Source organism: Lactuca serriola, chromosome 1, assembly GCF_051521515.1.
Source record: "Lactuca serriola cultivar US96UC23 chromosome 1, Lser_US96UC23_V15, whole genome shotgun sequence".
Taxonomy (NCBI): domain Eukaryota; kingdom Viridiplantae; phylum Streptophyta; class Magnoliopsida; order Asterales; family Asteraceae; genus Lactuca; species Lactuca serriola.
The window spans coordinates 114,116,079-114,141,795 of NC_136408.1; positions in this window are offsets into that span (position 1 = coordinate 114,116,079).

Below are 25,717 nucleotides of genomic sequence, written 5' to 3' on the forward strand. Positions count from 1 at the left end.
TATGGATCACCCAGTGAAATGTTTTAATAATCTCTTAGGATTCTTTAGACATTTCCATTCTTGCACGAACCCTGTAGAAAACCTTATCTGCTTCAGTGTTCGACCGAAGAGTTGATTCAGACCTAGAAGAGGTTCATTGAGAAGATTTCCAGTTTGGAAATAAATGAACTAGGTCGAGACTATTGAAACCACCAAGTGCCTATACCTTTTAGGGACACTGGTGGGAAATTCGCCTGAACTTCCAAGATTTCCAGCCATCCATCATGAAGCGATGACACCTAGAGTCAGAATCGGAAGTAAGATGGAGTAGAAATTCAATATGTCTATACGAGAAGAGAGCCATAGGTAACTATCCGAAGAAAACCAACGCCGGTCCCAGTCAAGGATATGAGGTAGACAGAGGGAGCTAGTACATGGAACCCGAGAAGTGTCTTTTCCTCGTTATTGTCGTGCTAATACACCCATAAAATAATACAATTTAGTGAGTTAGTGATTACAATACTCACACTATGTGTTAGGTAAATCGCCTTTTCCCGTCGCAAGTAATACGATTAGATCGGATCTCAAAACCTTGATTGAGAAAGTTTAGCCATAAGCCTTAATGAGCCTTTTCTTATGTGATTTCGTTTCGAACTTCCCTCAAATCTTTCCAAAGCCGGAGAGTGAACCTTTCCAGCATAAAGATAACTTAGTAGGAACGATTCCCATCTTATGGCTTTCTGGTACCCTTACCCCTACCTTGAATACCCGGACTACATCATAGGGATGTACGTCGACACTCAGACAACCAACATCCGAGTGCGGGAAAAATTTATGCCTAATATAGTAAGGATAGATACGTCCAGGGTTAACCATCATCTCTCATCAGCTTGTGTTCCTTTCCATGTAGGAAAACCATGCCTCCGAAGAAGCGTAACCAATCCGCTGGCAAGAAACCTACTCTCCTATTCGATGAAGCTACGTTCCAAGCTGCAGTGTCGGCAACCATAGCAGCTGTCATGGCTCATCTGAATGCTAACAACGCCAATGTTAGCAAGAGCCCTATCGGGATTCCCGATCCTAGCAATGGACGGCAGCAACCAACTTCTGTGTACCTAGTCACCTAAGAACCTCAACCAAATCCACTAAAGAGAAAGTTCAAGAACGAGGAGGGAAGTACCTCGGCTCAAGGACCTTCCGAAGGGCAACGAGCTAAGACAGTCAATACCCCTGTCAACCCTTCCATCCCGACTTTAAGGAGACCATACTTAGGAAGCCTTCCCCACTGCAGCAAGTGTAGCTACCATCATCATGGTATCTATCGAGAATTCTTTTGTGCTAGGTGCAACAGGGAGGGGCATACCTCTCGTACCTGCAGAGCCCCGGTTGAGTTCATTACATCAACCACCAATGTAGCGACCAATCCAATTTGCCATCTATGTGGTGAGATTGGGCACCTCAAGCGGGACTGCCCAACTGTAAGGAACGACAAAGGGGCAGGAGAAGTCTAACTCTAAATGCCTAGGGAGAAGCATCAAGGATCCTGGTATATTTTGGTACGTCTCTCAATCTCAGATAACTAACCGAAAACATTAAAAGCTAATTCTAAATGTAATTACTCCCCCATTAAGGCGAAAGTCGCAGCACTGTTGTAAGAATTCAAAGTTTTCATCAGGTAAAGCTATAATGGCTCGGTATATACGTTAAAGCCATGTATAATTAAGATGGATAGACCTAGAGTCAGTGATGCTGCCTTATTTCCTGTTCCTCATTTGGCTGTGGATTTAGGGCGGAGTCGCTCAGTCAACAGCCCTTCCCACCTTAATTATACATGACTAGTGCATACTAGGCGATTATAGAGAGGCCTCGTGAGAATCCATACAGGAAAAGTACCTCATTCCGAAACACTCAGGATCCTCTATAGTTCCACGTCGACCCTATCGACCCTCATTCTATATCATGTCGATGTATGCCAACTTCGACGTCCCTATCAATCATGGTTCGACTTAGTGAAACCATGTGTAAATCCCTAGTGTTGTATAAAAAGAACTTTCACCATAGCCATTTCGGCAAATAAAGGTTCTTCTGAACCTAATAATAATAAAACCTAATGCGATCCGTCAGTCGTCGCTCTTATCTAAAAACTTTCCGAAATACCCTGAGTAGGGTATCGCGCGCTGTTAACCAACCCCCCTTCTTAGATAGATAGGAACCAAAGCAAAAGACAATGCAGGCATTCCAAAAGACGATAACCACCCAAAACCTACTCCGTAGATCCCCCAGAAAGACCATTCACACCTCACAATCAAGTTCGTGAATCTAAAGGATAGAACTCATGGGATTGACTACTATTAACTGAGTATATGCATAAGAGTGGTATATAATTGAGATAAAAAAGATTTAAGATGTGTGCTTCTTCCCTACTCCCTATTCCTCGTTGGGTTGTGGGTCTGGGGTGGATTCGCACAACTGAACATCCTGCTGACCTCAGTTATATACGGCTTGCACACACCAAGTATTAGTGGTTAAACCAAGTATGAGCTCTACCACGAACCTCATAGTAAAACCCTTCATCCTATCCCATAGAATAGGAACTAGAGTCAAGAGAACCACAGCAGGTTGAGCTACTATAATGATCACAAATCCGAAATTTGTTGTCATCACGGTTAAGCCAACATAGTAGCTAACACCCTCAGTTGGTAAAGAAATCTAAGTCGTTAGAGTCAAGGACATTGACTACGACCATCCATTCATGTTTAATCCCCCGAATTAAGCATCTCAGCAGATATCCAGGAAATCTGGAAGCTGCGATAAGTTAAACCTTGAGAAGAGTGGATGAGGAGATTAGACGTTCCGAGTGACGGAACCCTATACTTCTAGCCTTAACCTAAAATCAAGAAAACTCAGAACCCCCGGAAGAGTAGTTGTATAAGATGCTCGCACTACTCAGTCACTTCGTCCACCCCGTTACTGACGAGTAGTGCCTAGGACACTCCGCCACCCCCTCACGTGGAAGAAGTCACCGTCGCCCTATAGAAGAGAGACTGCAACCTCCGAAGAGAATACTAGAATGCCAAGAACCACAGGATAACCTCTGCATCCAAGAATACTTGAATAAAGTGCAAAAGTAGGTTACGTTAAGCCTTATAACCCAGATCCCGAATAGAGTATACACTTGACGCCAGTCTAGGTGTTAGTCGATGGGTTATACAAGAGCACGCGCTTTCCGCAACTAAAATAAACCGACGCCTTAGAGATAAGACCATGTCTTAGAGATTAGACTACTAGGTGTTTCAAGAATACTATCTCGCGTAGAGATAGTAGAACCACCTCCCGAGATAGTCCAACACTTCAGAAAAATTCTCTAAGAATTGAGTTAGCCCTGAGCAGAGCTTGCTGTTTATGAAACGGCATAGCAAGTAAGAGCATGATTCTTTCCCGTTAGGAATCATATTGTGAAAGATTCAACTAGACGATGATGAAAAGTTTAAAATTTTTCTAAAAAATCGTCTGGTAAAACCCTATCTCACCGACTACGAGAGTTTTTCGTTAGAAACAACTCAAGAATCAGAAGTGTAGGTTCATTTTGCACAGGATTGAGATAGTCACCCTGCAGCAAACAGATACCCATAGACATCCAATCCATCCGATGATCCAGAAAACCTCTGAAACCCAATCGACAGGAAACACGAATCCAAGGACAACCCGAGCTTTCTAAGAACCAACCTGAAGGACTACACTCCCAGTATGTGAGAACGTTTGGAACTTCAGATTGGCGATCACACCAGTGATGATCCTGCCATAGAATTACTCTATGTTCCAAGTACTAAAAAGCTCTACCTTTCCGAGAGCATAGGACCATCCGAGATTCTTTACAAAATTTGTCCAACCCTCGTCAGACCACGACTACTTTTGGAAGTTCCATAATTTTCGCCCCAAATCAATCCACTTCATAGACTTGAAAAGTGTTTGCCCGACGTCAGTCTTTGTATCCAACTCATCTTGATAGAAACCATTAGGAACCCTAACTTCGTAAATGCATCTGTAGGAATCGCTAACTGAACGAAACGGAATCCGCATCCCGTAAGTGAAGGTTTGTTAGAACGCCAAGCAAAGGCCATAGTTCACTTGGGAGTGCGAGGACCAACTGAATAGGAAATACCCTCATACCTCTACCCGATTATTCATGTCTAATTCCTTGCCTAAACCCTAATTTCGGGCGGAAATTCCCTCTAACGGAGGATGATGTGACAACCCGAAATTTATCCCTTCGTTTTTTAACCTCATCGTCCGTTAACCTTTTGGATTAGGTTAATTATATAGAGACTTTATTATGACTTCCTAAGGGTTGGAACAAATTAGAAACACCCTTAATATTCCCTTGAAAAATTTTAGTTACAACCAAGTCAAATTACGACCATTTAATCGGGTGCGACCAAAAGCCCCGTTTAACGTCAGTATCGGGTAGATTTCCTCTGAGCCACAAACTCAACCCCCCTATATAAGGGTGAGTGGACTTCATTTGAAGCCTTTTCACTCTCTCTCTCTACTCTCTCTCTCTCTCTACAAGTTGCTTTCTATCCAAAAACCGCCCATTTCGAGCCCCAAACTAGTAAGTGATCTACCCTAGCTTGTTGTTTAGTTAATTTAACATGAAAATTCGTGTTTAAGACATCCAATAGGGGCCAAATCATGTGTTTACATCCCAAGAACACTCTTGGACCATAAACACCCATAAGTGGGGTTTTGAAGCCCAAAAACCCTTCTAAATCACTCCTAGGGCTTAGTTATGGCTTGTCGACTTGCACATATGAGCTTAAAACAACAAAACCTTATCATATGGAGAGTAAACATGAGTTTACGGCCCAAGAACACTCTTGGACCATAAACCTCTCTTCATGGCCCGTGAACACCTTTGTAGATGTCAAACTTGCCCTTAAACACCTCCTATGGCCTGGGAAAATGTCTAGAATCAACCACAATTGAAGTAGGGGATTTAAACTTCAATGAAACCAAGGACCTAGGAGTTTACGGCCGTAAACCCCCCAAGGATTGGTCCATGGGCCGTAAACTCCCATAAGATGCCAAATAATGCCCTAACGTCCCCATTTGACTTGGAAAAATGCATAGAACTTTATACTCTATCATTTAAGACCTTAATTCATGAAGGAAATGACCAAGTGAGAGTTTACGGCTGTAAACTCTAGGTTTACAGCCGTGAACTCCCTTAAGTGGTCCATTTGGAGCCTTAACCCTTTCACATGCCCTAGATTTGAACCTAGCCAAATTCTACGAATGATATAAGACCATAATACATCCAAGAACACACCACACATGAGTTTACGACCGAAAACTCATGGGGATATGGTCTTAGGTCCAAAAACTCCATAAAGAGTTTACTCTTGAAGAGTAAACTCCCTAACTACGCCACACACTCCCTTATTGCAACCCAATAGCCTCCTAGCACTTGACCAAAGTGTTTTCCGCACACTAGGATGCTTATACGTGTTTAATTAGTATTATAAACACTAATTGTATGTAAACATATGTCACCATATGTTAATAGGTCACTAAGTGTGTTCAAGTCTTCACTTGACACCGAGCACCCAACCGACACCTCCATCCTATCCACTTACAACAGGTGAGTTCATACCCCTGAAGTAACCTTTTAAATGATTTTACTGCTTTTATAGGGGGAATACAAGTTGAACTGTACAGTTATTAGATAAATCCCATGTGATTAATAACTGTATAGCAAAATAGATTTTGCATATTAAACTATTTATCCACCTTAAAGATTTCTAAATTACGTTTTCAACTGTTGATAAAGTATGAAAGGTTTTTCAATGGATTCCAAAGAGTTTCAAAACATGTTTTACAAACTGACATCAAGTCGTATATTTCTTATGTGTAAAGGTTTTTCCAAAGTTTCATCAGAGTTTTCTTCTTTGCTTTTATTTCGTTAAATGCATGTCTGTATTGGTATAGTTATATCAATAATGTCTAAAAGACTTAGGAAGGCTAGTTCGCCCTATTTCCTTTTCCTCATTGGGATGTGGTCTGGTGGGTATCAGTTATCCGTCCGAAGGTCGTTTAAACATTAGTTATATATCATGTATACACGTATAGACATAAAGGTTTTCATCGACAAGTTCACTTCCCTTGGATAGCAAGGGCATCCTTCCATTCATCATTCATAGATCTCTTGTTAAATGCATGCCTGTATTTGTATAGTTATATAAATAATGTTTGAAAGACTTAGGAAGACTAGTTCGCCCTATTTCCTTTTCCTCGTTGGGATGTGGTCTGGTGGGTATCGGTTATTCGTCCGAAGGTCATTCAAACATTAGTTATATATTATGTATACATGTATAGACATAAAGGTTTCCATCGACCAGTGCATTTCCCTTGGGTAGCAAGGGCATCCTTCCAGTCACCGTTTATAGACCAGAGACACTAGTAACTATTATAGGAATAGTTAGGAAGTTCTATTTACTCTTTCTAGTACTTTTCATAAATTTATTTTGAATAAAAATACCTATTTATACAAATGACACTAAATACTTGTGGACTCACCAGCATTTATAAAAATGCTGATACTCGCTTTCAAAATAACTTGTATTCTCAAGTCAACAATGGACAGGTACACCTGGGAGCTTTTGTGAAGCCAGCCTAGAATCGAGCTGCATCTATGTTATGTTCTATAATTACTTTGATATTACTATAACATGTAACCGATGTAAAATTATTACTATTAATGCAATGGTTGTTGTACATTGATTACTATATTGCATATGTTGTGATACTTGACATGACGTCATCCACCCCAGAACGTTTCCGCCGTTCCGGTTTTGGGGTGTGACAGTACATTTGGTAGACGAGTGGAATGTTGTGTTGTACCAGAATTCAGTCCAAGCTATCCATCGTGACCATCGCTTGGGTTTTTCGGAACAGAAACATCGAAGATACGTTTCCAGACAACGATTTACCACCTCGGACTGCCCGTCCGTTTGCAGGTGGTAGGCGGTGCTTCGTTTTAATTGTACATCGTGTAGTTTGAACAACTCCACCCAAAACTGGCTTAAGAAAATACGAACCTGGTCACTCACTATTGATTTTGGCAGTCCGTGAAGCCTAACGACCTCCTTAATGAAGGTTTGTGCCAACGTCGCTGCACTGAATGGGTGCTTGAGGAGTATAAAGTGAGCATATTTGCTGAGCCTGTCTATCACCAACCAACTGGTATCCCAGCCGTCTGATCTTGGCAAACCTTCAATGAAGTCCATAGTGACTTCATCCCATGTATTCTCGGGAATCGGAAGAGGTTGTTGAAGACCCGCTGGTGAAAGACTATTATGCTTGCATTGTTGACAAATAGAGCATTCTTTTACATACTTGTTGATATCGACTTGCATTCCTGGCCAATAGAGCTCACTCACGACCCTCTGGTAAGTCTTCTTCTCCCCCGAGTGCCCCCCCACAGGAGAATCATGAAATTCCTTGATAATGGCCGGAATCAGTTTCGATTTCGAGGGTACCACCAATCGTTCCTTATACATCAAGTGGTCCATATAGATGTTGAATCCTTTGTAATTTCTAGGTTCCGTTTCGACCTCCAGCTTGCTTTTTCCATTGAACTCATCTTTTTTGATCTCCTCCTGCAACTAGTCCCAGAAGGTCCAACAACCCACTGAAATAGCATTGCACACTGGCGGATGTTCCCGGCGAGACAGGGCGTCTGCTACACGATTACTAGCCTCTGTCCGGTACTGGATGTCAAATGTAAAACCCATCAATTTGGTAACCCATCTTTCGTAGTCGTTACCGATGAGTCTTTCCTCCAGGATATACTTGAGGCTCAATTGATTGGTTCGAACCACGAATTGTCTTCCAAGGAGATACGGATGCCATTTTAGGACCGCCTTGACAATCGCCATTAATTCTTTTTCGTAAATGGATTTTAACCTTGTCTGTGTTCCCAAGGTGCTGCTGTAGAAGGCCACAGGTCTACCATCTTGCATTAGAACTGCTCCTAGACCGGTCCCAAAGGCATCCGTCTCGATCACAAAGGTTTTTGAAAAGTCCGGCATTACTAACACCGGAACCGAACTCATGGTCTGTTTCAGCTTTCCAAAAGCTAGTTCCACCGCCTCAGTCCATCCAAACTTGTCCCGCTTCAGTTGGTCAGTCAAGGGTGTCGCTATGCTAGCATATCCCTTTACAAACGTTCGATAGTACCCTGTGAGGCCGAGAAATCCATGCAAAGCTTTGATGTTTTTAGGAGTTGGCCATTCTACCATAGCCCTTATCTTAGATTCCTCGGCTGCTACCCCCTCCTTGGAAATCTCGTGACCCAAGTATGAGATTTTGTGTTGGCCAAATTCACACATTTTATTGTTAAGATAGAGTTGATTTTGTTGTAAGATTTCCAATGTGGCCTCCATGTGTATCACATGTAACTCCTCACTCGAGCTATAAATGAGGATGTCGTCAAAGAACACCAAAATGAACTTCCTCAAATAGGGTCGAAATAAATCATTCATCAACGATTGGAAGGTTGCGGGGGCATTTGTAAGCCCAAACGACATGACCTTGAACTCGTAGTGGCCATCATGGGTGCGGAAAGCGGTCTTGTGAGTATCCTCTGTCTGAACTCTAATCTGGTGATAATCGGATCGTAAGTCCAGTTTGCTGTAAATCACTGACCCATGTAATTCATCGAGGAGCTCATCAATCATAGTAATGGGGAATTTATCGGGAATGGTTACTCGGTTTAGGGCTCGATAGTCCACACAAAATCTCCATGACCCATCCTTCTTCTTCACCAGGATGACTGGGCTAGAATAAGGGCTGTTGCTGGGTTGTATGATTTCAGACTTGAGCATCTCCTTGACCAACCACTCAATTCCTTCTTTATGAAAGTGGGGGTATCTGTAAGGTCTAACGTTGACTGGGGTGGTACCATCTTGAAGCACAATTTGGTGCTCTATGTGCCTCCTCGGTGGCAGCCCTTCTGGTTCCTTAAAAACGCCCTGAAACTTATGTATGAATAGTTGAAAGAATGTTGGGATCTCTCGTCTTTGGGTTTCCATTGTCTCAATGTGGCTGAGCTCGATCATCACCCCTCGTTTCTCCTTTCGCAACTCCCTTTCCATGGACTTAACGGATACTAAGGAAGTTCCTAGAGAAGGATCTCCTATAATCGTAACGAGTTTGTCTCCCAAAGCAAATTCCATTGTTTGCTCCTTACAATTTGTCCGAGTGGTCCCCAATGTTTATAGCCATTTCATTCCTAGTATCACGTCAGAACATCCAAGTCTCAGGGGAAGAAAGTCTTCTATAATGTCGATCTCTTGCAATTGTAGAAGGACCCCTTGACATATCCCACGGCCATCTTCTTTGTCTCCCGTGCCCATTCGTATCCCATATGGTTCAGTGTCACTAATTGGAAGCTCTAAGGTAGCAACAAGAGTGGTGGATATGAAGTTGTGGGTGGCCCCTGGGTCAATTAGGGTTACCACCTAATGGTTGCCAATAGAACCTCAGATCTTCAACGTTTTCGGAGACGTCAGGCCCACCACCGAGTTCAAGGAGACCTCCATAGTCGGCCCTACTTCGGTGGAGTCCAGGTTGGGTTCGATACCCCCAGTCGCTTCTTCCCTGACGTATATTCGTCTTCTTCCACCAGAATAACGTTGACCTGTTTTTTGCATTTGTGACCACGGAACCATTTATCATCACACTTGTAGCACAATACTTTAGCCCGCTTTTCATTGCTCTGAGCTTCTGTCAACGGTTTATCTTCTAGATTCTCGTTCCTCTTGTACCCAATGCCATATCGTGACCAGGTCCCCATTGTTTGGACATACGATTTCCCCCCAAATGTGTGAGAGTTAACCACAGACCCGTTTTTGGGACTCAATAGACCGAATCCGCTATTTCGAAGAGACCGGTTCTTTTCTTCGATTTGTTGGGCTAAATGGAAGGCTTGGCCCAAATTTTTAGGCTCCCACATCCGTAATTCTGTTTTAATGGGGGGTTGAAGCCCATCTATAAAGTTCCCTAAGGCAACATGCTCTGTGACGCCGTCCAAGGGTGCCGATTGTTCGATAAATTTCCGGACGTACTCCTCCATCGTGTCCGTTTGTCGGAGTGCCGACCACTGTTCGTATAAGTTTCCCCCATGGATCGGCCTGGATCTCTTGAGGAAGACGGTTTTCATGTCTTGCCACGAAGATATCATTTGTTATTTGCTTGCCCACTTGAACCATGCCAGCGCATCTCAATTCAGACTGAGAACCGCCGCTTCAATCTTCTCTTCATTAATCAATTGATAAATGGCAAAGTATCTTTCGGCTTGCAATATCCACCCATCTGGGTCACGTCCATCAAAGGTGCGCATATCCACCTTCCTGTGTTTGTATTCAAATCTTCCCATTCCTTGATTCACTCCCTCGAAGGAGTCGAACACAAGTTATGGGATTCCACTGTTGGACCCACTAGGTCTTGGGCCTTCATGGGTGAGATTTTTATCCACCCCAATCAAGATTGGGGTGTTAATACCAGAGTTTGGAGTTTCAGCACTCTTACCTGGTTCAAGTTTATCCATCTTTCCCATTAGCACGTCAAGTTTCTGGATAATTTCATTCTGCATGATTTTGTTGTCTTCCGTGGCTCTCGCTTGTTGCTGATTCACTAGCTTTTTTTGTTGTTGTTCATCCAAAATGGTTCCCAGGTTCTCTTCTACCGTCTCCAACCTCTTCTCCAAGGAAGCTGTATTCTTTTGGGGAGCGACCATTGCTCTGATACCAATTGATAAGCCAAGAACAACGATAGAATACGAGATAGACCAGAAATGTCAATTTAATTGAAACTGATAAATTCCATGCTTTCGAGAGGCAAGGATCTCTCCAAAATAGTTTTCACTACAAGTTTTTCAATAGCCCTACTCAACCAGAACTGGAAGTTTAAATACTACACTAAAGCAAAAAGAAAATACCCTCCAGCACCATACTGGTCCCCTGGGACAGAACAAAATAAAGAACCAATCACAAAAGAAATGCCCCTCCCCCACGATTCTAACAGTTAGCCTCCTGAATTGGACTTGTCCCCTGTTTGGGCTTCGTTGGTCTTCTTTGATAAACTAAGAATGGTTTGGGCTTATCACTTACCAATCTCATTTAATGTTTAATTTTTTGTGTTATAGAATATATTAATAAAAAGTCTAAAAATTAATATAATAAATCAAATTTTTTGGATTTTTTAAGTAATAATTTTTGTTTTTTTTTAAATACATATTTTAAATTTTTTTAGAAAACTTGAATATTTAAAAAAAAAGTGAAAAAAAAGTTATTTAAAAAAACTGCATTTTAAAAAAAAGTAAATTTTTAAAAATTAGTAAAATTAAAAAGAAAGTGTAATATTTATGGACAAAAGAATAATTCTTTTAACCAAAAAAGTCAACGTTTTAGGTGTATATATACATATTTTTTCAAGTGCATATATGCGTATTTCTTTTACTATAATATTCGTAAGTAAATCATAAAAAAAAAACATTTTTATTTAATAATCTATAAACACAATAGCATAACTATTTTAGTCGATATAAAGAAAAATATAAAAAACAAAAAATGCTACAAAATTCAAAGAATTTTCATATCTTCGTGTGAAGATTTTCATATATATATATATATATATATATATATATATATATATATATATATATATATATATATATATATATTCAATTTATCATTTTGTCACCTCTTCAATATTTTTCACGAATCCTTTGATTAATACAAGATCACTCACAAAAATGCATATGTATATATCATGTAAGATTGATATGTGATTATATCATGTAAGATTCACATGTGATTATATAATGTGATATTCACATGTGATTGTATCTTTTAATATTCAAATATAAAATTCACAAGAAAATTAAAAAAAAATAAAAAAAAATAAAAATTAGCAAAGAACACTTGGACAGAATGCATGCGTGCATATATACGTAACTCGTATGTGATCAATTTGAGATTTACTTTTGAATCTCATGCAATTTATATATGATTCATATGTGATTTACATGTGAATCACATGTAATTCATATCTGATTCACTTGTGATTTATATGTGAATCACATGTGATTCATATGTAATCACATGTGATTTACATATGAATTACATGAATAGTTTTTCTACTGTATTTTAATGGATATAATTGTTTAATGTAATAGCAAAAGAAAATAGAACCTAAAGACCGGATTGATGTCTATATCGCTTTATAACAAAACAGTCTCAAAAAAACTAAACATTAACTTAGATTTGAGTATTTTTAAATGGTTGAAAATCATTCCATCACAAAGCTTCCCCATATAGGAAATAAAAAACATAAGATGTCAGCTTTTAGTAACATGGCTAATGGCAAACATGTAATATAATATAAAAATTGTGTCCATTTAAAAAAAATTTTACTTTTATGAATTCTCCCTGCAACTTTTTAGATTAACTTAAATTTAATGAAGCAAAAGGAAAACAACAATACCTAAGTGAATTTACAAATAAGTATGTTTGTGGAATTCGCTGTAATTTGCAAAAGAAAGGAAAAGGGAAAAGGGAAAGGAAAATTCAATGGCGATTATTCTATGTCAATATTTCTATTTACATGAAAGATTCATTGCTAACTCTGCTCTGCTTCATATATAGATGCCACTCACAATCCCTCAGTAACCAAAACGTATCTCCTTTTTGAAATGATGATCAAAATAAGAACTTCACGTTTTTAAACGCCTAAGCAATCAAATTAATTAATCATCTAACTCTTGCCACCTAATTTTCCACTATGACTTGAATCAATCAGACGATACATGTATTCATAAGAGAATTCACATTTTAAATGCCTTGTAACTTGGTCCTAAAATCAAGCATATGAATCATATTGAGTTTTGGTAAACTGCTTCATGTGTTTGAAACAATGCTTCACTAAAATTAGCTAGGGAAATATCATGAATATGTTTTCTACTGTAATTAAATGGATCTAATTTTTTTTAATGTAATACAAGAAGAAAATAGAACCTAAAGGCTAGATTAATGTCTATATCGCTTTATTTCAAAGAAGTGTCCTCACAAAACTTAACATTAATTTAGATTTGAATATTTTTTTGTGGTGAAATCAATTTAGTTAACTACAGAATATTGAAATTAACATCAGCAGAAAGGTCAAATCCAATAAAAGAAGAAAATTGAACCTGAAGACTACATCATAGAACGATATAAATTGTATCGGATGGTTAGATATGAAAGAACAATCGAAACTACATGTGTCTTCTGAGAATGTCAATCTTATGTAACGAGCGACGAAGGTTGTTATTTAGTGGAGTTGTGCATCACAACATCATTAGGAACAGTGCGGTGGGTTACCACACTAGCAAGAAGGATTACCTTTGATTGTGTGCGTATTATTGGCGGAGCCAAACGTTTTAATATTGGGGTACAAGCATAATCGAAATTTAAAATAACAATTGAACCATCAAAATCTGGATAAAATATGAAGTCTCTTGAAATTGTATTTTTTAACAAAATTTTTCAAATTGATGGTGAAATACCGATCTTACTGTTGCCTCTAAACTCTTGGTAGCAATCACTTTGACTCATGAAAAAAAAAAAAAACCAAGCAGCAAGGTTTAATACTTCGAGCTGGGGTGCAAGGAAGTTAAGCTTACATATATACATAAAATTAATATGTATGGTATAATATATATATATATATATATATATATATATATATATATATATAAATTTTATTTTGGGGGTACAACTGTACCCCTAACGACCCATTTAGCTCCGCCACTGGTGCGTGTGGATTAGGACAGATTTTCGGATCGAGATTCTGATCGAAAGATCGATAATTCAATTGATATACAAACCGATCGTTAGATTTAAGGCGGGATGCAAATCGACCGCCGGAGATGATGTAGAGATCGATCGCCAATGATATTAAGAGACGAGAGGTGGAGACGGAGACGGAGCAGCTGGTGTACGATTTCTAAAGTTTGAGAGAGAGAGAGAGAGAGATAGAGAGAGAGAGAGAGAAATGATTAATTAATTTAAGAGTAAATTACTAAAATTGTCCCTATGGTTTGGTCAAAAATGCACATTTGGTCACTAACATTTATTATGCACTCGGATTGTCGTTGTGGTTTCATCTTCTTGGGTTTTTCGTCCCTATGGTTTGATCAAAATTGCATGTTTGGACCCTAACTTTATGTATGTAACGGACGAAAAACGCAACAAAATCAAATCATAGGGACGGTCCGAGTGCAAAACAAAAGTTAGGGACCAAACATGCAATTTTGATCAAACCATTGGGTCGATTTCATAAATTTACTCTTAATTTAAATTATAGGAATTGTTTTTCTTATACCTAAATCACCGTTCTAATATGTTTTTCTAAAACCAAATATGCCATTACAATAGTTCATAATTACAAAAATGACACCTTTAATCTTAGACTTATAGATTTTTTGATCTAACGGCTCACCTTTAGTTCTCGAGGTCTCAGGAAACTATAACTTCTCAAATGATTCTTCCTCTCTCACTTTCTCTCTCTCTCTCTTTCTCTCTCTCTCTCTCTCTCTCTCTCTATATATATATATATATATATATATATATATATATATATATATATATACTAGTTCTGAGACCCGTATATTATACGGGTTGATTAAAACAAAATGTTAAGTACGAACGATTAAATAGAAATTTTATTTGAATTTGAAATTGAAATAAATGAAAATTATGAGAAAAAAAGAACAGGCAAAAAAAAAAAAATTAATTATAACAAAATGTTAAACATAAAGGTTTAAACTGTAAATTAATTTGAAATTGAATTTGAAATTTAAAATTTGAAATTAATAGTCATTATGTTGGTTTAATTTATAGAAACTAAAATAATGATATACCGAAAATGAAAAATTAAAGTAATGACAAGTGGAAGATAAATATATCTCAAATTATGACAAAATGACATGTGGCTAATTTTATGAGAGAATGACAAGTGACAAAGTCATTTTCATTTATATATATATATATATATATATATATATATATACTTACACACACATAGTCTGAATGACCCTTATGAATAGTTAAGTTCTACCACTTCAGACTTGTGGCCACATTATTTTGAGGGGTTGGCAACTTTAGTCCCTGGTCAATGGTTGGTCAATGGATTGTGGTGGCTTATAGTCCCTGCTCTTTCCAAACCCTTACGTGGCAGAGTATGACGTTTTCTCATTGCTTAGTCATCAAAAGGTCATCTCCTCACCTTTGTTCACTTCTTTGTGAAAGTCGCTAGTATCTATTCCCGTTCATCATGCTCACCGCTTCCACCACCTTGCTCCAACATCTTCTACTTTTTTATTCTTCATTTTATCCTTCACCGCCTTAGATATATCCATAGTACACCACCATTAAAATTCGTAAAATCGATTGTTTGTGTTTCCGATTTCTCCCAATCCTTTTTGTCGACTTTGATCAAAAGCAATCGCCTTTCTCCCGGGTTCCTTACTTTATGTCAAACATACACTCCCCGCTATCGTTTTCTCCACTCTTATTGTTTCTCACTAGTGGAGAAGAAGCCAACGACAAACCAAGTTAGAGTTAACGAAAACAAAGAGGCTATTATCGGTGGTGGGCTTGATAAGCCATGAACAAATTGTGATCGATTTCAGTTAATTTAGGAAATGTTTGCTTCTGTTTACTGTTTTAGAGTTGAAATTTTAGGTATGGAAATGGAATTGAAGTTAATTTTGTTACAAATTCTGAATTGATTTGGTTCCTTTTCCAATATCAATACCAGGTACACCATGGACGTCACCCTAGGAACAATAAGAGCATATCCTATTCATCTACGTTGTTCAATCAACTATAATGAATCCACAAAGTAAGTTTTGAATCTTTTTGTTTTAAATCCCAAATAATCTATTCACCTTATTATTCTTTTACTTTGTGAAAAACCTTTCCATTTAGCATTTAAGTGTTTGAATTTAAGGTATAGTTAGTTGATTTAGTTATAATTTTTGAACTGATTTGGTTCCCTCTCCAATTTCGATATCAGAATAATATGGTCACATCAGTCATCTGTTACTACGAGGCTAAATGTGACCCTATTAGATTTAGTTTTCGATGGCAATGGATGGGGATACATATCTCTATATTTCACCACAAAGATAAATAATCAAAAATTTGTAAATGTCTATCATATATATTCAATTTCAAGAAAACTCAAACATTTGTGAAAGAATACTCAACAATTGTTCATGCATCAGATTCGAAATAGTAAAGTGTTGACTATTGATAGGAATATTTGTTAGTTTAAAGATTTGACCTTGTGTTTACTTTCATGTAGGTGTTGCAAGAAACCTATTCCCTTTGTAGTGGTTTTTTTTCACACTTTTCCACCCTTTCTTTCAGGTATGTTTATGTCTTCCTTATCCCTTTTACATTTCTTCTATATTTCTTTTTCAGAGGTTTTCCACCAACTATTTTTATATATGTTTACAATTAGTGGTTCCTCTAATTCTAGAGTTCTAGAACATGAGATTTTGTTGATAATCATAGCATCACCGTTGTTGTTAATACTTAGTAATCACTTGTTCTAATAAATTCATTTTTAAATATGTAGTAAGCAGTGGTTTTTTTGATCATATTAATAAGTTCTCGCATGTGATAAAGTGTTGAAAAGGGAAGAGGAAGAAAGAATAGTTAAGGAAGGTTGTGGTGATAATGTGATTGGCGGGAAGTTTAAGTCTAGGAGGAAAATTGATACCGGAACTTTTTGATAGCTTTATATGAGTAAATTTTTTATTTTCTCATATTGTAGCCTCTTTGTTGTTTTTTTGTTATACTTTTGGTAGCATTCATAAATGGTTTCCTTTTCATTCCAAGAGTAATTATTCAAAGAGGAGAAGAAGCTACTGTGAAGATGGTATGTATATGGAATTTTACATTTATATACAGTAGAATACACAATATCTGGTGATCCCCACATTAAATGGATTGAAATTGAAGGTGAATACAATGCTATTATTGTTATTAGATCCTTTTATATAATTCCATTTTACATTCTTATTATCGTTCCTACATTTTTATGTCAACAAACTCACTTTTCAAACTTATTCATGTTCCACGGTTAGTGTTCCACACTTTAAATGGATTCGAGTAACGAGGTTTATGGTGCTATTAAATCAAGATGGAAATGAAGTTTTGAGGGCTCGGGTGGTGCCGATATTTTTTTGACAATTTTACCCTTTGTAGAATGAGGTTCTATCTTGTTGGATTGGTGATATCTATATTTGAAGCAAAACAATGTTAATTTTATTATAGATTGTCTTTTACCGTGATTTTGGCAATTTATATGTCATTAAACAAAGTAATGGAACAAACAAAAAATATAAAAAAAATATTTGTGACATCTTCTATAACACCATACCAAAAATAAAATAAAATAAAAACGACCCAGAACGAAATCCAAGCTTTTTTACTGGTTTACAACCAATATCTAAATAATCTTTTTAATAAGATAGTGTATGTTTTATTTTGTACACATTTAGTCATTGAATTTCTTCTGTCCATATTTGAGCATTTAACTTGTTTTTTTGTATATTTCCGGTCCTTATAACTTGCTACTATAGATTAAGCCAGTATAAATGACTTAATATGTAAAATAAGTTTTAGTTTTTACAAATTTAATCCTTAATGCTTTTGTAGACATTTAGTTCTTATAACCTACTATTACAGGTTAAGTAGATAAAAATGACTTGGTGTATAGTATAAATTTCAGTTTGTATACATTTAATCCTTACTTTTTGTGTACATATTCAGTCTTTATGATCAGTTTCTTCAGGTTTTGCTAACAACATCCTATGTGTGACCATAATTAATGAAGTGTTCTCATCTGTGGCTCATCCCTCACTTATGTCAGTAATCTAATTCACGAATCGATTAAATAATGTTGGTGTCATAGTTTTCTCTAAGTAGAAGATGTCTTCGACTTCAGTTTCATCTATGTCCATAATAACAACGAGATTCTTTATGGTTGGTTCCTCCTAACTTGAATTTGCATCTCCAAGACAAAGGAACACCTTGACAAAACATTTAGATTCTTCCCTACTATGGATTAGGGAAAACTCTAAACTTTTTTGCCATGGTGTTCTTTTGTGTTGGAAGTACAAATTCGAGTTGGTAGGAAGCAATCACAAAGAATCTCGTTGTCTACTAGAGAGATAGATAAATTAGGGAATAGTCTAAACTTTTTGCCAAGGTGTTACTTTTGTCTTGGAAGACATACTCTGCTTGCGGAAAACTAGGGCATCAACATTCTTTGACCGATTCGTGAATTAGGTCACTGATATATGTGAGGGACAAGTCACATATAAGAACACCTTATCTTGTTCATACAAGGATTTCCTAGCCCACCAACCCCAATCATTCTTCGGTACGGAAGGAGTCATTGATCTATCCCGTTGGATAGAGTTGATGGAGGCGGTGTTCTGTATCAGCTCTTGTGCTAGTGACTGCCATGTTAAGTATGCCACTTGTACGCTAATGGATTTCGTCCTAACTTGATGGAATAACCATGCCAAGTCTATAGGAATTGATCTAGCCTATACCATTTCCTAGGAAGCCCTGAAACAGATGATGGTCGAGGAGTATTGTCTACGACAAGAAATTCAGGCCCTAAAACAAGAATCATTAAACCTTTCTATGAAAGAGTTAGAGGTAACTGCTTACGCCTCCCGATTTAAGTATCTTTCCATCCTCTTCCTCGGTACAGTAAATTCATAATACAAAAAGATGGAAAGGTATATTTGGGGGCTAACTCCCACAATTCAAGGTTTGGTTGTTGCATTCAAACCCACTGCCTTTGATAGTGCGAAACAATTGGCTTATCATTTTACTAAACAATATCTCCGTCCGAGTAGCACAACCCAACAGATAGCGTGCAAAGGGTACGAAATGAAAGTACCACAAGGAGTCCAAAGGGAACTTCAAACTCCTCAAGCCCAAATCAAAACTTTTGGCTATCTATGTTGCAATTACCAACACTCCCACTCTGTCCAATTTCTACTAAGGGACTTTACCCCATTGTACCGAATGCAATTTTCACCATGTCGGAAATTATAGGGAGATAATCTGCAAAAAATGTAACCTAAGAGGTCATATCTCGAGGTACTGCACAAACAACCCACTATTACAACATCAACCACTGCAACAGGGGGCATCCGTAACTGCTACGAATGCAACCAACCAAGGCATTTTGGGGAGGACTTCCCGAAACTGAAGAATCAGGGTGGCAAAAGAACAACATAATGATCGACACAGTAGATGTTCACCAGGACCCAACTGTGATTACTAGTACGTTTCACATCAACAATATTTATGCTTCCGTATGATTTGATACTAATAATGATATAAGCTTTATTAACCATAGTTTTAGAAACACTATTAGACCAAAATCCTACAAACTTAATAAAATTCACATAATATAAATCTCAAATCAGCCCAATAAGAAAACACTTTAGAAATACTCACCAATTGCCTTCTCATCCTTTATAACCACGTCTTTCACGTCAGTCTAGTTCATATGATCATTGGAAGTTCAATGTGATCATCAAAACGGATTGGTCATCACCACATCGAACGGAGGTTTAATGATGCGAAAAAGACGTTGGATTACACTTGATGAAACATGGTTCCTTCTAAAGCCTCTAGCATCACTAACACTATAAATAGAGAGACTTAGAACCTCATTCCTCACTCAAAAACATCATCAATATCCTCTTCCTCCACCTTGATCTCAACCTCTCTCAAAATCTCTCTCTAAACCTCTCTCAATCTCTCTCGGTATACCACCATAACCCACCACTTCCAGCACCTTATACCACACTCCATCGATCAAAACTCCTCTTAAACACCTTCCCTACTCCTCCCTCTGTTCCCCTCTGTCGAATTCAATCTAAACAGGAGGCAAAACAACCCCCTGGAAACACCCCCAACCTCCACATTACCACCACCACACAATTCACTGCCACCACTAGAGATCACCATCCCCAACACTTTGTTGCGAATGTTTTCGATCCCACAGTTCTCTCCCTCCTCCCTTACGTCTTTCGATTCAAAATAAGTAGGAAAGAGGAAGTAGAAGGCCACCGGAGTAGCCTCCTGCCACCCATCGTCATGTCCACTTCCACTGCTTTAAATCGCATGCCACCACCGCCATCCACCACCTCCACCTGTTGTACGTACCCTCCACCACCCCCTTAGCATTTTGATTTTTGGTCTCTTTGCATTTCGTCCATCAAAACGAATTACAAGAGCCATTTATATTTTTTTAGGGTGCATGAACTTCGACGAACAGGAGGGTGAAGGCTCTTGTTCCTTCCAAACTCGAATAAAAAATAAATGTATTTAACCCCATTTCCAAAATTTGTTACAAAAGAGATCCTAAGCTTATAAACTTCCATTTCAAATGTCCACAACTCACCCCTCATCTAAAAATCATTTTTAAATCAATTCCATGACTTAAACTTTCATTTTATTTATTTACATTAAACCCTATCTTATGATTTATTTGCAAAATAAACCCAATATTTTAATACAAAGTTTAATAAAATTATTTTGTTTTATATATTGATTTAATCTAGATTAAATAAACCTTAAATTTCATAAATTTCTAAAACTTATTAAATAAAATTTTAATTTAAATAAATTCCTAAATTAAAATTTTAAAAATATTTAATTAATTTTCTAGATAAAATTTATTTAAATAATTAATTATTTAAATAAATTTTGAATTAAAAAAATTTGGAAAAATTATTCAATAAGTTATTATACTTAGTCAAAATACCGAATCACTCCCAAATATTAATTTATATCGAAATTTTCTAGGAAATTGAATTAATCCCGAAGATCACAACTTCACGACAACACATCCCGATTTTCAAAACGACTCGATAACCTCTCGTTAAGGTGAGTGTTACGACCCCTCTTTTGTATTTACTTATTTTGGGGAACAATACATGTACTAAGTATTATAAATAATACCAAAATATTATTACACTACCTTTTGACTACTTAAAGTGCGGAGAATCTAGTTTGAAGGGTCGCATAGGGTTGTTCGATTTTAGAAAGGCTTAATTGCTAAAACGGTTATACCCTCCGTTATTTCATGTCTGACCCTCGTTTGTGCATAGTAGTCAAAAAATATTGTTTAACACTTATATATTGTAAGTAAACAATATAGTTTTAAACCTCAATATCCCAATATCTTATGTTGTTAGAATAATACACCTATTGAAATAGCATATGCTTTTTTACTATAGAGTTTATAAAGGAAACATACTTCGATATAAAAGTTATTGCCTTATACTTTACACACATGTCAAACATACTCGGATTTTATAAACTTGATGTCACGGAATTCATTATGCATAGAACCTACCCACGATTACATTAGGGCTGAGAGTTATTCACAAACCTTTTAGTTAAGGGCTTTATAGTGAGACGTTATTCTTTAGCTGAGTCTAAACACTTAGCATACCCACACTACCGTAACTGTTAATCCTTGGAGCGAGATACATATGCATAGATCTATACGGGTTGACATCCCCACCTACAGTTTCTAGCTACAACATCGACCGATTGATCAAAACGGGTGATAGGTGTCAACAATTTTTACTGCAATGTCCAATGAAGCGTTGTGGCTGGGTACACTCAATCCATATAGCTCGGTTATTTGACTGATTATAAACATTAACACGAATCTCTCTCTCTCTCTCTCTCCCTCTCTCTCTTACTATAACTTCTAAACTTGGTTCGTTTAAAAATCATTTCACGCATGAAATTACTTATGTCAGGACACTGTTTGGATTTTTCAAAGCTTATTTAAATATGGTTTATTTATAAAAAACTACTTTTTGAAATGCTTTTACGAGTATTATTACTGCGGCTATCAAAAAACCTGTGACTCTCACAACCCTGAGTTGACCCTCAAAACTACATGTATTCTCAGGAAATCAGTAATCAAGCAAATTAAGACGAAGGGTAATCATGGATCTCAGGAAATTGTTTACTACTTTTTATTATGTTCGCCTATTTGTTTAAGGCAATTCATATATTATACTATTATCTGTAAGAACCATGTATTCAAACATCAGGTTGGAACATGAATGTTGTTTTGCTTATTATTGTACTTGTGATATATATTCAGTTTATATGTGATCGATGCACTTAGTCGCACAGCTCGGCATGTTCCGCCGCCTCGGCCGGGGGTGCGTCAGATTGGTATCAGAGCTAAATTGGCTATAGAGAAATCGTATCCTCGAAAGAGGAATAAAACTATAACAACTAGCTTCTAATAAAAGTATTATTATTATTAGTTACACTACTTCTTGACTACTTACAGTTTGGGGAATTTGGTTTAAAAGGTCACATAGGGTTGGTGGATTTCAAAACAACATAATTGCCAAAATGATACTGCCCTCCGGTGCTTCATGCCTGACTATCGTCTGTGTTCGGTAATCGAGAAGTACAAAAACCAAAATAATACAAACCCCACCAAACATAATATATAAGATTTTATACATACTCTGGCCCACGATGAGAACACTTAATAAAACTTCCAAACGTCCCTTCAACTTAAACTACCAACTCAACCTTTTAGGCCAGACGCCTCAATTCAAGGTTAGTACCATACATAAGGCATACCAAAATTAAACTTGGAATGCGTGCCTATGTTGTTTATGGTCGGTCCGGTGCACAACCAACCTTGAGCAACAAGTTTGACAGATTACAACGGTTGAAAGTTTTAGAGATTGAAGAATATTTGCAAGATTCGATGTAGATACCTAGTACCTTAGAAACCTTATTTCAACCCCAAAACAACTTAAACATTTTAAATCATAAAAATACTTAAAAATTTTGGGATAACGTTCAGATTTTCTTAGTTCCCCTAAATCCGATGAACCGATAACTCCGTTACCTTTGTAGTAGATAACCCTATAAGCTCTCAGTCAATCGTTTAATAGTCTCCAAACATCTCTCTTCCAAACATGACAATGATTTCAATTCTATCTATTATTTGATATCATAAGGATTTCAATTCCCTTCCTATCATTCAGAATTCTGGAGGAATTCCAAATCAACCACTTTTTCCTCATCACTTGGAACTCGGTGGAATTTCAGGAATCATTCTCACTATATAATATGGAAATCGATGGGATTCTATGAACAAAGTATACTAGTACGCTTTCATGCAACTTAAGAGTGTCTTTTTCTAAAACGTTTAGGATAAATGCCTTGGAAGGAATCCACGAGTTCACCCAAATTTTTGAATGTACTCAACACTAATGCAAACCATGATTGCACAAGGGATCGCCGCAACCTTAGCTACGTATGAGGCTGCCCGTAAAGAATCTTCCATGAATGGTGGAAGTAATGATGGTATTCCAGTCCTTAAGAAAAGAACCCATATATTGTTCATACGAGGATTTCCTAGCCCACCAACCCCCATCATTCTTCGGTACGGAAGGAGTCATTGGTCTATCCTGTTGGATAGAGTTGATGGAGGCAGTGTTCCGTATCAGCTCTTGTGCTAGTGACTGCCATGTTAAGTATGCCACTTGTATGCTAATGGATTTCGTCCTAACTTGATGGAATAACCATGCCAAGTCTATAGGAATTGATGTAGCCTATGCCATTTCCTAGGACGCCCTGAAACAGATGCTGGTCGAGGAGTATTGTCTACGACAAGAAATTCAAGCCCTAAAACAAGAATCATTAAACCTTTCTATGAAAGAGTTAGAGGTAACTGCTTACGCCTCCCGATTTAAGTATCTTGCCAACCTCTTCCTCGGTACAGTAAACTCATAATACAAAAAGATGGAAAGGTACATTTGGGGGATAACTACCCCAATTCAGGTTCTGGTTGTTGCATTCAAACCCACTGCCTTTGATAGTTCATGTTACCAAACAGTATCTCCGTCCGAGTAGCACAACCAACAGAGAGCGTAAAATAGTGCAAAGGGTACGAAACGAAAGTACCATAAGGAGTCCAAAGGGAACTTCAAACTCCTCAAGCACAAATCAAAACTTTTGGCTGTCTATGCTGGAATTACCAACACTCCCACTCTGTCCAATTCCTACTATGGGACTTTACCCCATTGTACCGAATGCAATTTTCACCATGTCGGAAATTATAGGGAGATAATTTGCAACCACTGTAACCTAAGAGGTCATATCTTGAGTAACTGCAGAAACAACCCAACTATTACAACATCAACCACTGCGACAGGGGGGATCCGTAACTACTTCGAATGCAACCAACCAAGGCATTTTGGGGAGGACTTCCCGAAACTGAAGAATCAGGGTGGCAAAAGAACAACATAATGATGGAATTAGTAGATGTTCACCAGGACCCAACTGTGATTACTAGTACGTTTCACATCAACAATATTTATGCTTCCGTATGATTTGATGCTGATAACGATATAAGCTTTATTAACCATAGTTTTAGAAACACGATAAGACCAAAATCTTGCAAACTTAATAAAATTTACATAATATAAATGTCAAATCAGCCCAATAAGAAAACACTTTAGAAATACTCACCAATTTCCTTTTCACCCTTAATAACCACGTCTTCCACGTCAGTCTAATTCATATGATCATTGGAAGTTCAATGTGATCATCAAAATGGATTGATCATCACCACGTAGAACAGAGGTTTAATGATGCGAAAAAGCCATTCGATTACATGTACCTAATGATGAAGCCCTTGTGATTTACGGAGACAAGGCAGGGAAGAGCCCAAGATTCATCACTTGCATGAAGGAAAGGAATTATTTATATAGGAGATGCTTTGCTTTCTTAGCCCACGTGGTGGATATACAAGACAAGGGTGAGGAAATCAAAGACATACCGCAAGTGTGAGACTACCCGGACGTACTTCCAGAAGACCTACCTGGAGTACCTCCAGTTAGACATGTTGAATTTTGAATTGACCTAACCCTGGGTGTAGCACCCATGGCATGATATCCTTATCATATGGCTCCATAAGAAATGCAAGAACCATCCAGTCCACTTCAAGAACTTCTCGTCAAAGGCTTTATCTGACCAAGCTTCTCTCCTTTTGGATCCCCGGTATTGTTTGTCAAAAAGAAGAATGGATCGTTCATGATGTGCATCGACTATCGACAGTTGAACAAGCTCACCATCAAAAACCTATATCTACTCCTGAGGATCGATGACTTGTTCGACCAACTGCAAGGATCTTGCTACTATTCAAAAATTCACCTAAGATCCGACTAACATCAATTTAGAGTACAAGAAGAAGATATTCCAAAGATGACATTCCAAAACAGATATAGTCACTACGAGTTTCTGGATATGCCATTTGGATTGAACAATGCACCAAACGTATTCATGGACCTTATGAATTGGGTGTGTAGACCTTACTTGGATAAAATTCATGATCATTTTCTTCAACAAACTATTGATATACTCACAAACCAAGGTAGAACATGGCCAACACTTGCGTTTAATTCTTGAACTCTTAAGAAAATAGAAACTTTATGGAAAGTTTTCTAAATAGGAGTTCTCGATTAAATAAGTGGATCTCCTCGGCCATGTGGTCAATAGAAAAGGGATTCATGTCGATCCCACGAAGATTGACGCGG